The 12,500-nt window shown below is 45.0% G+C and overlaps 1 protein-coding gene across 1 annotated transcript in view; it reads left to right on the top strand.

Annotated features, from left to right (window-relative positions):
- oca2 (oculocutaneous albinism II) overlaps positions 1-12,500 on the top strand; it is a 141,713-nt gene that overhangs the window by 56,675 nt on the left and 72,538 nt on the right. The gene's annotated exons all lie outside the window — the stretch shown is intronic.

The following is a 12,500-nucleotide window of genomic DNA, read 5'->3' as shown; positions in this document are numbered from 1 at the left end:
GGCATTTTCCCGGTGGGTCAACAATCCCCAGGGGGCATTGCTGTTTGTGTTTTATTTGTTTGTGTGTTTGGATTACACCACAGTTTAGAGGAAACAGCAGCCCATTGTTCCATCCTCAAGGTAAACAGTGGATTAAGTCGAGCACGATATAGTATGAAAATGGCTTGCATGTGCGAGGGGCCAGTTGAAGCCAATACTGCCTGGATGGTTTTTCGGATCCAGTCCAGCCCTGCCCTCAGCTCTCCCGCATCGAGGCTATAACAAACACACGGGCTGGGAGAGAGATGAGGCTGGCCAGTGTGAAATACTGGTTGATATAAACAGGAAATTGAAAATATTCATGCGCACACCTCACCGGCCTACTGCACATGTGTATGCAAACACATTCAGTCACACACATATGCTTACAAACACTTTTCACACACATATAGGCACACGCACACACACGCACGCACGCACGCACACACACACACACACACACACACACACACACACATATACACACACACTCACACACACACATACACACACACACACACACACACACACACACACACACACACACACACACACACACACACACACACACAGACACACACATACACACGCACGCAGGCACGCACGCAAGCACGCACACACACACACACACACACACACACACACACACACACACACACACACACACACACACACACACACACACACACACACACACACACACACACAGACACACACACACGTACACACATACACAAAACATATGTACATAAGTACATAGCCACGGTCACACATACACATACACATACACATACATAGACCCACAGCACAGAGATGAATTGTACTCATTTGTGAGTCTGCATCCCTGCCTCCCTGCAGGTAAGATGTGCTGATGTTTCCTGCCGTAGCTGAAGGGTAGGAGAGGGGAAGAGTAGAGTGTGTTAGTGTTTGCTTTAACTAAGCGCTGTGGGAATCACTAGACGCAGGCCAAAGCAAAGACTGTATGTTTGTGGTGGTGTAGTTTATTTGTGTGGGCGTCTTTTATGTTTGTTTTTGTGTTCTATATGTGTTTCTAGTATGTGTTCTATGTCAGTGTGTGTAGCTGTGTATTTTGTATGGTGTGCACAGTATGCATCCATATGCATACACAAAGGAGTCTGCTTGAAGTGTGCATCTCCATCAGTGAAGCTTAAGCAGTATCTATCTAAAGAAACCGCAAGTGATTCAGCTCAGGAAGCACTCATATGAAGAAAGCAGTGATGCGTTATGATAAGGTGCATATTTTACGGCAGCGCGATTTCATAGTTTTATTCACCACACAATAATTCTAAATGATGTGACAGAATATGAAACTATATAGTCTACTTGGTTGCGAAAACTGAGTTGGACGTTTCTGGTTCTTCTTTTTTTTTTCATTTCCCCCTCTGGTCACACTGCAAATCAAAGTGTTTGCCTTTCATGCCGTTTGCTTTTTGACCTCTAAAAACAGCTTGTTTTCGCAAACATGCCTCTTTTTCTAGACCTTTGTACTGCCAGCCTGAAGGCCCGCTTATTTCCTTAAAGCAGCCAACCAGAACTGACATGTCTGCAAATCAGTAGCCCTGTGAACTGGACTATACACTGGGACACTTTAATCATTGCACCACAGGGATGCTCTGGAACGGTATAACAATTAAGACATATAAGTTCATAGGGAAATATATTACAGTTAGACAAACAAATAATGAATATGGAAAATAAAAGAGAGACACGCAAATAATGCATATGGAAAATAAAAAAGACATTCACTTTGCAAAAAAACTTGTGGAAATAAGTGGTGGAGTAATGCAAATGTGATGAATAATGTGACTAAGTAATAACAATATTGTTATTTATTTGGGTCAGGATCAAGCTGGTAAGAGATAAAACAGCTGGGAGGTCTTTGGTGTTGTTTTTGTCCTTCACTGAAGAGCCAGTACAATATACACAGATTGTAAAAGGCTTCTTACATAAAAAAGGATTATCCAAATGTTGCATGTTTGGGCAACTTGTGCATATCTTATATACACAACATATCATCAGTCTATAAGCAGGGTTACAAACTTTGAGGATTTATGTGACTGGTGCCATTGTATGAAGGTAGCACGCATGGCTGAGGCAGCCTGTTATTTTTCACTCGGTTTTCTGTCAATTTGGCATTTCCCATCTATGGCATAAATTGCATTTTGTCAAGGCACAGATTTTTGAAATGTTTTAAAATCCTCAATTGTATCCGTTGCAATTGTTGTAAGATGGGGGAAGCTGCATTGCCACATTAATCAAATTGTGTGTGCGTTAGTGTGTGTGTGTGCGTGTGTGTGTGTGTGCGTGTGTGTGTGTGTGTGTGTGTGTGTGTGTGTGTGTGTGTGTGTGTGTGTGTGTGTGTGTGTGTGTGTGTGTGTGTGTGTGTGTGTGTGTGTGTGTGTGTGTGTGCGTGTGTGTGTGTGTGTGCGCGCGTCTATGTGTGTGTGAGTATGCGTGCATGTTTGCGTGAATATGTATATGCACATGTGTGCGTGCATGTGTGCACGAGTGTGTGTGTGTGTGTGTGTGTGTGTGTGTGTGTGTGTGTGTGTGTGTGTGTGTGTGTGTGTGTGTGTGTGTGTGTGTGCGTGTGCGTGTGTGCGCGCACGCGTGTGTGAGCACACGTGTGTCCATGCATGTGTGCATGTGTGTTTGTATGTGTGCGCGTGCATGTGTGCACATGTGTGGGTGTGGATGTGTAAGAAGGGCAGGTTTTCCCATCCGCCCAACCCAAGGACGTCCATAGTATGTGTATTCTTCATACATCATAATAGAGTTCACAGTGCTGGCTTTTAGTGCCCACGTCACTACGTAGAGAAGAGGCCACTACAGTGTAAGGAAAAGTAAAGTATAGCCATCCCTCTTTTCATCCAGGAAAACTGAAGGTCCCTTAAGGATGGCTGCATCGACATCTCTGTTCAATAGAAATGTAGCTAATCTTTTTAATCTACATGTACAATACCATTCAGCAACCAGCACTGCATTACTGCTATCTAAACCTAGACCCTAGTTGTACTTTGTAGTACAAGTAAGACCGTTTGAGCTGTTGAGTTTATAGGGCAATATATCCAATCATAATATCGTTATTTATAATAATAAATCTGTACATTGTGCGGAGATTGTACACAGAGTCATCCAGGTAAATGGTGTGATTGACAGTTAGGTCCTGTTAAATTGTAGGAGTCTTTGATTTTCATCCCTTTTGTACATTTAGCCTACTAATATTTTAGCAGACATCAGATGTAGTAGCTGTCCAGTGTTGAGAGCTGCCTTTGTTTGCAGGGTGGGAATAGGCAGATTTCAGGTTTTATTGGACCTACATAGCCTAGGATTAGGACCAGAATCATAGCTGTTCTGATGATCTATGGCTGTTGTTTCCAGACGTGTGATGCGACATGTGTCAATCCAGCGTTTAATGCTTTGCGAGCTTTTGTTGGAGTGTGCCTTTGCGCATTGATACACTAGAGTTATGCGCTCAGAAAAGTAGGACTACTTCAGAGGTGTGTGTATGCACTAGGGAGTTAATCAACACTCCATTTAAAACATAACAATGGGTTCTTCTATACCACACTACTCCATACTGCATTCCACAACTTCAACAGACTGGATTCTTCTGAGACTGATCCAGATATTGTTTTCCAAACCGAAAACATGCAGGCCAGCCAAAAGTCTCTGTGAAGCCCTACTGAGACATTGTGCAGAGGGATATACTGCATACTATGGTGGCATTGACTTGGCAGATCGTGTATAATACCACTGCCAAACACTGGCAGATCAGAACAGACTGTGTTATCTGTTCCTTGCCAAACCACAGGCACCACAGCCTGTATTGTCACCTAGTGCTTCTCTCCCTACACAATGCACTGTAGAGACATTGAGTGCTGGATAAGTAGATTTTAAAGGTGGGTACACACACCATATCCAGTGTTAATGCAACACTTTGAGAAAAAGAAATAACGGTAAGAGTTTTTAGTGTTGAATCACAGAATTAACTGTGTGTAGAGTCAGAGAGTGATGGGGTAGACAGACAGGAGCTTGTATTTTAGGCGCAGGCAGAGGTGGGAGGCTATGAGGATCAGACTTCAATGGGGCCGGCTATAACGTGAGCTTGCTAAACAGTGAGGTTCTGTGGGAATTCCACCCACCGGCCCACCCGCCCGCCGTCGCCCCGCATGCCCGCCTGCCTGCCCGCCCGCCATCTCTTTTGGCAGAGTGTTACAGTGTGTGTGTGTGGGTGGGATGGGGTGGGATAGGATGGCATAAAGTGTGTGTGTGTGTGTGTGTGTGTGTGTGTGTGTGTGTGTGTGTGTGTGTGTGTGTGTGTGTGTGTGTGTGTGTGTGTGTGTGTGTGTGTGTGTGTGTGTGTGTGTGTGTGTGTGTGTGTGTGTGTGTGTGTGCGTGTGTGTGCGTGTGCGTATGCGTGTGTCTGTGTGTGTACACACTCGCACGCGCATGCGGGTGGGCGTACATACATATATACGTGCGCGTGTGCGTGTGGCTGGTGGGCGGGCATGCATGCGTGTGTGTGTGTGTGTGAGGCTCTAAGCGTCCTGATGCAAGAGGTGAGTGAGAGCTTGAAACAGGGACGGCACTCATGGCACTGTGTCTGTGTGTGGTTGTGTGTGTGTGTGTGTGTGCGTGCGTCTGTGAGTGTGTGTGCATGTGTGTATGTGTGTGTGCGAGAGAGAGAGAGAGGTGAGCAGCAGCTTGAAACAGGGACGACACGGCACATCAGCAATGTGTGTGTGTGTGTGAGCGTGCGTGTGTGCAGACACTGGTAGGCTTTTGATTTGGAACTTGCCTTTTAGATTAAAGGGTGTGTAGAGTATGCATCTTTCTGTGTGAATCTATATGCATGTCTGCGTGTTCAGTGTGAGTGTGAGTGTGAGTGTGAGTGTGTGTGTGTGTGTGTGTGCGTGTGCGTGTGCGTGCACATGCTTGTTTCGGCATTCGTGTGTCTCGTGTGGGTGTCATGTGTGTTATGTCGTGTGTGTATTATGTGTACACTGTGTTTGTGTGCGCACAGCATCACGGTTGTATAGTTGTATACTATGCATTGCGGAGTTGTGGTGTGCGTTTGTGGGGGCTGATAACTTTAATTGCTGTTTGCACAGCTTGAGAGATGGGATCATTTTAAATGAGAGAAATTTGATTGTGCACACAGTGTGTGTGTGTGTGTGTGTGTGTGTGTGTGTGTGTGTCTATGTCTGTGTGTGTGTGTGTATATTTGCGTGTGCGTGTGCGTGTGAATGCACAAAATTGAGGCGAGGCTGCATGTCAGAAAAGTGTCTTTAATTGCTGTTTACCCAGCACGAAGTTAAGATGAGCTAAGTTTTACCAGCAATGTGTGTTTGTCACGAGTGAGTGTGTTTCTGTGTGTTTCTGTGTGTGCCTGTGTGTATGTCGGTGTGACCCACTCCTTTGAGGATCGTTGCCCAAACAGGTGCGTGTGTGTGTGTGTGTGTGTGTGTGTGTGTGTGTGTGTGTGTGTGTGTGTGTGTGTGTGTGTGTGTGTGTGTGTGTGTGTGTGTGTGTGTGTGTGTGTGTGTGTGTGTGTGTGTGTGCGTGCGTTTGCCTCATGCTGTGTGTATATGCATTCACCAAAGCTGGATGACGGGAAAAAAGTGTGCACCCCTGACCGACCGTAGCACCAAGGCATCCCTAAGACTCTGGCTTAAGCCACAGTCATCCCCCACAATCCGCTGCAGTGAATGGGGCTTTAATGGCAAGCTCCCAGCCATCGTAATGAAGGGATCAGGCATCTGGATGGAGCTTAATGCAGACTAGCAGCTCTGCATGTCTTCAAAAACACACTGCACCCTTTGTCTGACTTGGAAAGATGACTGGGTCTCACTCACTACTTACATACTTCAATGGAGTGGAGTCTTTTTTTTCCTCGCATGACTGAAAGACCTCATCACACTGACTAAAGCTCAAGGGTATATAAAGAGTGATGAACGGTGCACAATTATGTCTGTGTGTTTTAGACTATACGGTATTTGTACTGTAAATTATCGGATCGAAGACATCCTGTCTTTCTGTCCGTCCTTCCATCCGTTTATCTTTCTGTCTAAAGTCAATGTAAAGTGATTTGATCAGTCTGCCTTTACCCAGTCGCTAATGGGTTGCCATGACGTGCAAATTTGCCTGGATGTAAGCCTTTCAAAAGTGAAAGTAAAAGTAGAAAAGTAACACAGTTGCCCTCCAACATAGGTAACTTATCTGAGTAAATACCTGTGTACTTGTCTTACAATTAGCTAACTCTGTCTGATACAATGGAGTAAACAATGGAGGTATAATGGAGTAAACGGTGTAACAGTTATGTAATATCATGTGCATGTCTTGTAAAAGCACCATACATTTACTTTTGCTTTTACTTTTGACACCACTGACTACAATGCAAATGTAGCACACAGTTGAAAAAAAAGCTCCCTCTGTTCTCGGATTGGTCAGATACGGCTTTGCAGTGCCTGTGAAGACCATGTCGACGGCACCAAAGCAAACTGAGATGAAAGTGAAATGAAGGACCTGGGGCTGGTTCACCAGGTCATTGTCTATCTACTGTTTCGTTCATTCCCTGTGCCTCCAACTTGTATTTGTTCTTGGTGTGTCAGTGTGTATAGGGAGTAATGCTGCACAATGTGAATACCATTGCAAATGGGTGTCATCTGTTGCTGTTTTGTCTCTCATTTTTGTCTGTCTGTCTGTCTGTCTGTCTGTCTGTCTGTCTGTCTGTCTGTCTGTCTGCCTGTCTGTCTGCCTGTCTGTCTGCCTGTCTGCCTGTCTCTCTCACTGTACTGTATCTCTGTCTCACTGCCTGTCTGTCTGTCTCTCTCTGTGTCCCTGAGAGTGCCTGCATGTGCCTGGGTTTCCGAGGCAACCGAAAGAGCTCTACGCTCTACTCCAGGGGCTCAGAGTGCATTGCTGCCACTCCGATAAGACCGAGCACCATCCCCGTTTTTATTTGTTTGCGTTGTTTACTTCTATTCTTTTCCCAAATCCTTACAGTGCGTTTGCTTTGCTTGATTGGGGAGAGGAGCTGTGGTTGTTGTGTGGTTGACGGGGGTGGAGCAGGGTCAGGGGGTGCAATGGGCTCAGGCTGTGTTCCAGATGCGGTAATGGAAAGTTGAATGTTAAGTGACCCGCCTCGCCTCGGCCTGCCCATCCCACCCACCCATACGGCCAGTAGGGCCAGTTGGCAGAGGCCCCTGTGTAGTGTGGGCGGTGGTGTGTTGCTAGTGTAAGAGGGTCAGTCTGGAGCGCTGCCCGGTGGCAGTTTGAAAACGCCGCCGCTGAATGACGCCACTGGCTGTGGGTCATAAGGCTGTCTTAGCTGTCACTCACTCACACACACACACCCACTCCAGCACACACACACACTCCACACACACGATCCACACACATACTCCACACACATACTCCACACACACACACACACACACACACACACACACACACACACACACACACACACACACACACACACACACACACACACACACACACACACACACACACACACACACTCCACACACACACACACACACACACACACACACACACACACACACTCCACACACACACTCCACCACACACACACTCCACAAACACACTCACACACACACACTCCCAGCCACAGCCACGGAGGCAGGAAATATACTACCGACCGTCCATATTGACTGGACAACACAGATACGGCACTCTGGAGGAAATAATGCTACAGTCAGTAATATGCAGTACAGATTTAGCTCTTCTATTGTTGTTACGGCACTGATGTAGCTGTGATGCGGCACTGATATGTGTTATTGCGATGCTCTGAGTCCTGGTTTTCACAGTGCTTGCATCAGAGTGTATCATAACAACATTACTCTAGGGAGGGAGTTCTTCTCTCACTGGTTTGAAGGGAGTGTGGGAGTGTTTTTTGGGGGGCGGATGGATGGGGTGGAACTACTGTGAAGGATTGTGTGGAGGGTGTGGAGATCTGGTAAGGTGGGAATTGGGAAGGCTGACAGTGTTGCTGTCTGGTGGGAAGAGTGTGGTGTGGCGGGTAGGAGCTGTGGGTGTGGGGTGGCTGGTTTGGGTGTTGCTGGGTAGTTGCTGGATAGTGTTGGGTTATTGTAACTAGTCCAGGCGGGGGTAGGAGCAGTGAGTATAGAATGTGTAGCAGCGCAGCGCCCAACATCCCACCACTCTTACTGTAATACCCTAACCAGTGCCAACCGACCTTGTTTTTACCTGTTCAAAATCAACCAGGTGATCAGTCGACCAGCCAATCACCTGGTTGTATTGGACAGGTAAAACCAAGTCATTTGAAATATGTGGCACTGGATTGTAGAAACTAATGAATCCATTTACCCAATCATTGATCCTAACACCTGGATATCAGAATAGGGATGGGAGGGGGTGTTGATGACTTGTGGGGAGCGTCGGTACACGGTCTAGGCAAACAACACAATCTGTTCCAGTGAGTGTTGTTGATGAAAGTGTCGACATAAGTCCAGGCCCCTACGACACTTTTTGACTGATCAACATTTCTGACGTCTCATTATTCACATGTCTGAATTGGATCACACAGTTTCTTCTGATTGTGTTCCGGTAGGGAAGGTGATGATGGCTTATGGGATTGGAGAGGAGGAGGTTTGAGTGTTGACTATGTTGGTGTGTGTTAGTGATGATGTGACTGAATGGTAAAGTGTGTGGGAAGTGTAAAGATGGAGGGAAGGAAAGGCTGTTTGGGGGATGGAGGGGTGGTAAGCAGGGCAGACTGGGCCCTGTAGTAAAATTAGTAAAATTCCTTGTAAAATTAGGATATAGTCTACTAGCCACTTTGGCTGAAAAAGTTAATTTAGAGCCCTTCTGGCAACTGAGGAGATGTGATGGCTGACTGGTGGAAAGTGTGGGAGGGAGGGGTGCAGAGAAAGGAAGGGAATGGATGGGTTTTTTTGGGGGGGGGGGGAGTGGTAAGGAGGGAAGAGTGGGAAGAGTGGGAGGGAGGGGCTGGTGGGGGAGGATAGAGAGAGTGTGGAGGAGGCTGGTGACTGAGCTACGGTATGTGATGTGGATGACTGCTAGAGAGTGCAGGAGGGGTAGAGAGGAGGGAAATGAAAGGATGTTTTGGGCTGTGTTGGTAAGGGTGGACTGAGTGGGAGGGAGGAGAGGAGGGAGGGTGGTGGGGGAGAATAGAGAGTGCGGAGGATGTTGATGTTGGTGTGGGTGGTTGTCTGGTGAGATAGTTGGGTGGATAGGGGAAGGGGGGGGCTCTTGGGTATTTAGCAGAGATGCTTTAATGAAAAATATTATCAGCTCCACTTGGTGCCAGCTTCTCGGGGGATTGTGTGTGTGTGTGTGTGTGTGTGTGTGTGTGTGTGTGTGTGTGTGTGTGTGTGTGTGTGTGTGTGTGTGTGTGTGTGTGTGTGCGCGCGCGTGTGCGTACGTGTGTGCGTACGTGTGTGTGTGTGTGTATGAAAGTGTGTGAAAGAGATGTGTTTGTGTGCACGAGTGTTTGTGCGCTCTCTCTCTCTCTCTCTCTCTCTCACACACACACACACACACACACACACACACACACACACACACACACACACACACACACACACACACACACACACACACACACACACACACACACACACACACACACACACACACACACACAAACACACACACACGCACATTAGCATTAACACATTAAAAAAATATATGCCTACCTGCTGCCAGCAGACCCAGTTTGGTTGCTTTGAATATAATTCTTTTTCCATCCTCATTACTTCATTTCCATCTCCAAATCTCCGGGACTGTTTGGACTGTGGCCGCCGCTAGCCTGCAGAGGCCACTATGAAGTTGTTTTGTGCATCCACAATACTGCAGTACCACAAAAAAACCCACCAACAAAAGCACCATAACAACCAAGGGCCCATTTATCAATGGGGGTGACTTTGGTTGTCATGATTCTTTTGTTGGTGTTTGTATTTTTTGTGGTAATGGCAAAAGCTTCAGCACAGGATGCGCTTCCACAACACCTGCAACTGGCATGGCATGCGGGTGCTGAGATCTGGCTGTGGGGTTACTGTGAGTAGCCGAAGTTGGGGGGTTGGGGGGGTTGGCAGAGGGAGGGGACTAGGGGGTGTTGTAGCAACACAGTGTCCAAACCTACCCTACTCTAACACCTGGATACGGATATGGAATTTAAAAAGGGGGCAATCACTTTCACTTTGTACTTTTTACGTTTTTCTACCCACTGTTATTTCACGTCCACCACCACAGTCATCGCAGCCTTGTGTATAATGAGGCAAAGTGGAGACCACACACAGATGCGATGTATGAAAACTGGATAAGATAGGTGAACCGAAAAAAAACCCTTCAATAAAACAAAATAAAACAAAAACAAGACAGCCCATGAACAAAATACACACAAAAAAAAAATCAGTTTTAAGGCTGTATCCCTCGTCCACATTTCAGTTTAGTATCTAAAACACTACAGTAGATATCTGTACAAATACTGACGCGCTCTGTTGTATCCTGTGCAGATGGAAGGCTTTGAGAGCTCTTAAGATTACCCCATAGGAAAAAACTGGAGGTGACTGCTAGTTGTTTTGATATGTTCCACAGAACAAGATGTGTTGTTTTTCAAAACCAGACATACCTTAGTTTATTCTTTTAACTTCTCTTGTGTGTGTGTGTGTGTGTGTGTGCGTGCGTGCGTGCGTGCGTGCGCATGTCCGTGTGTGTGTACGTATGTGTGTCTGTGCATGTGTGCACACGTTTGTGTGTGTGTGAGAGGTTTTTGTGAGCCAGTCAGACATAGATTCCCAGGTGAAAAAGTGGTTCAATTTAGTACAATAAAAGCACGACTGAAGTGTACTTAGCATGTTAAAAGCGCACTCACACTTTTTGTGCTAAGAAAAAGTATGTTTACAATATGCTTATTTAAAGTGTACTTAAAATTAGATGTAATTAAGTTGCTCTCAAAGAAAGTACACTTTGCGAACCATACATAAAGTGCACTTAGAAGATGTTTGGCTAAAGTGTATTTAGAGGAATATACTAATAGTGTTCTAATAGTGAACTTACTAAAAGTGTATTTTCTAATAACATATTGCAATTGCACTTTTTTTAAGTGCACTTTGATTATACTTCACCCAAGTGACTTCGAAGTGTGATTTTCTATAGTGCGCTTTAAAGTAAATCACTTTAACATATTGGAAGTATACTTTTTCTAAGTGCACCATGATTGTGCTTCATCCAAATATATTCAAAGTGTGCTTACACAAAGTGCATTTACCCATCATGCATCATCATGCATGTACCATCATGCAATGCACTTCTTGGAGCTAAATTTCACAAACAGAAAGCCATTTACCTCTAAGGAATATCTTTGGTTTGCATGAAAATATTACTCATTGTTATATTCTGCATTTATTGTAGGAGTTTTAACATTTTAAAGTGGTACACAAAAAATGGCCATGTTCCCACCGTCATTATGATGGTCACGTATATGTTCTGGTATATATAGACTCACACTTCCTATGATATCATGGTGAGAGGTAAGTTGGAACTAGTTGTTCAACCAAAGAATCAAGGGTTATCATTTGTGATTAATTCAAATGATCAACTGTAGGAAGGTGGAAGAAGAATGAAGTAAAGTGAAATGTGTATCTGAAATCTCTGTAACAATGCAATGATTGTAAATGTCAGTCGTGTTAGGCATGCATACTGTATCACTACTGTAACATGTGGCTGTGTGTAACGTACAAGCTCTGAGAACCAGCATGGATTGTTGTATTACATTTATATTATTCGTTGTACTTTGGAGTGTACTGTAAGCTTCAAGCATACCTGTTATATATTTACAATACTTAATATGATATACTTTTTACATACTTAAAATGTTCCAATGTAGTCCAAAGAAGCATGAAGTTAATATACTTTTATTGTACTTCTAGTAACAATAAAATGTTATAGAAGTGTACTCAAGCACACTATTAATGCCATACGAATGCATGAAAAGCGTGTTTGGAGCATACTTTCAAAAGTATGCTTGTAGTGCACTTAAAGTTGTCCAAAAGCGGTGCCAATTTAGCATCCTCAGTGTGCTGCAAGTGTGCTGAAGTACTGCTTTAGTAGTGCTTCAGCACACTAATAGTGCAATGAAGCGCACTTTAAATCGCCGAAAATAGTACACTTTGTACTAAGTACGGTCAAAAAAAGTACACTTTAAGTATATGGGTTTTTCACCTGGGTTGTGTTTGTTTGTGTTCAGTGCCTTAAAATGAAGTAGACTCGACTGTAGAGGCAACTTTGAGAAGCCCCACTCTCTGCTCCATCAAACAAATGCTCTCATGATGCTCTGATGTCTGGTATGTGATGCTGTTGTGTTGTGTTTTTTCTCCCCCTGCACCTTGATGTTGTGGAAGGCAGAAGAAGAAAGACTCCATTTAGAAATGAAAGCTCTGGAAGATTAG

This window comes from Engraulis encrasicolus, chromosome 6 (genome assembly GCF_034702125.1).
Source record: "Engraulis encrasicolus isolate BLACKSEA-1 chromosome 6, IST_EnEncr_1.0, whole genome shotgun sequence".
Taxonomy (NCBI): Eukaryota; Metazoa; Chordata; class Actinopteri; order Clupeiformes; family Engraulidae; genus Engraulis; species Engraulis encrasicolus.
The sequence above is the reverse complement of the archived record's forward strand: the minus strand, read 5'-3'. Positions and strand labels throughout refer to the sequence as shown.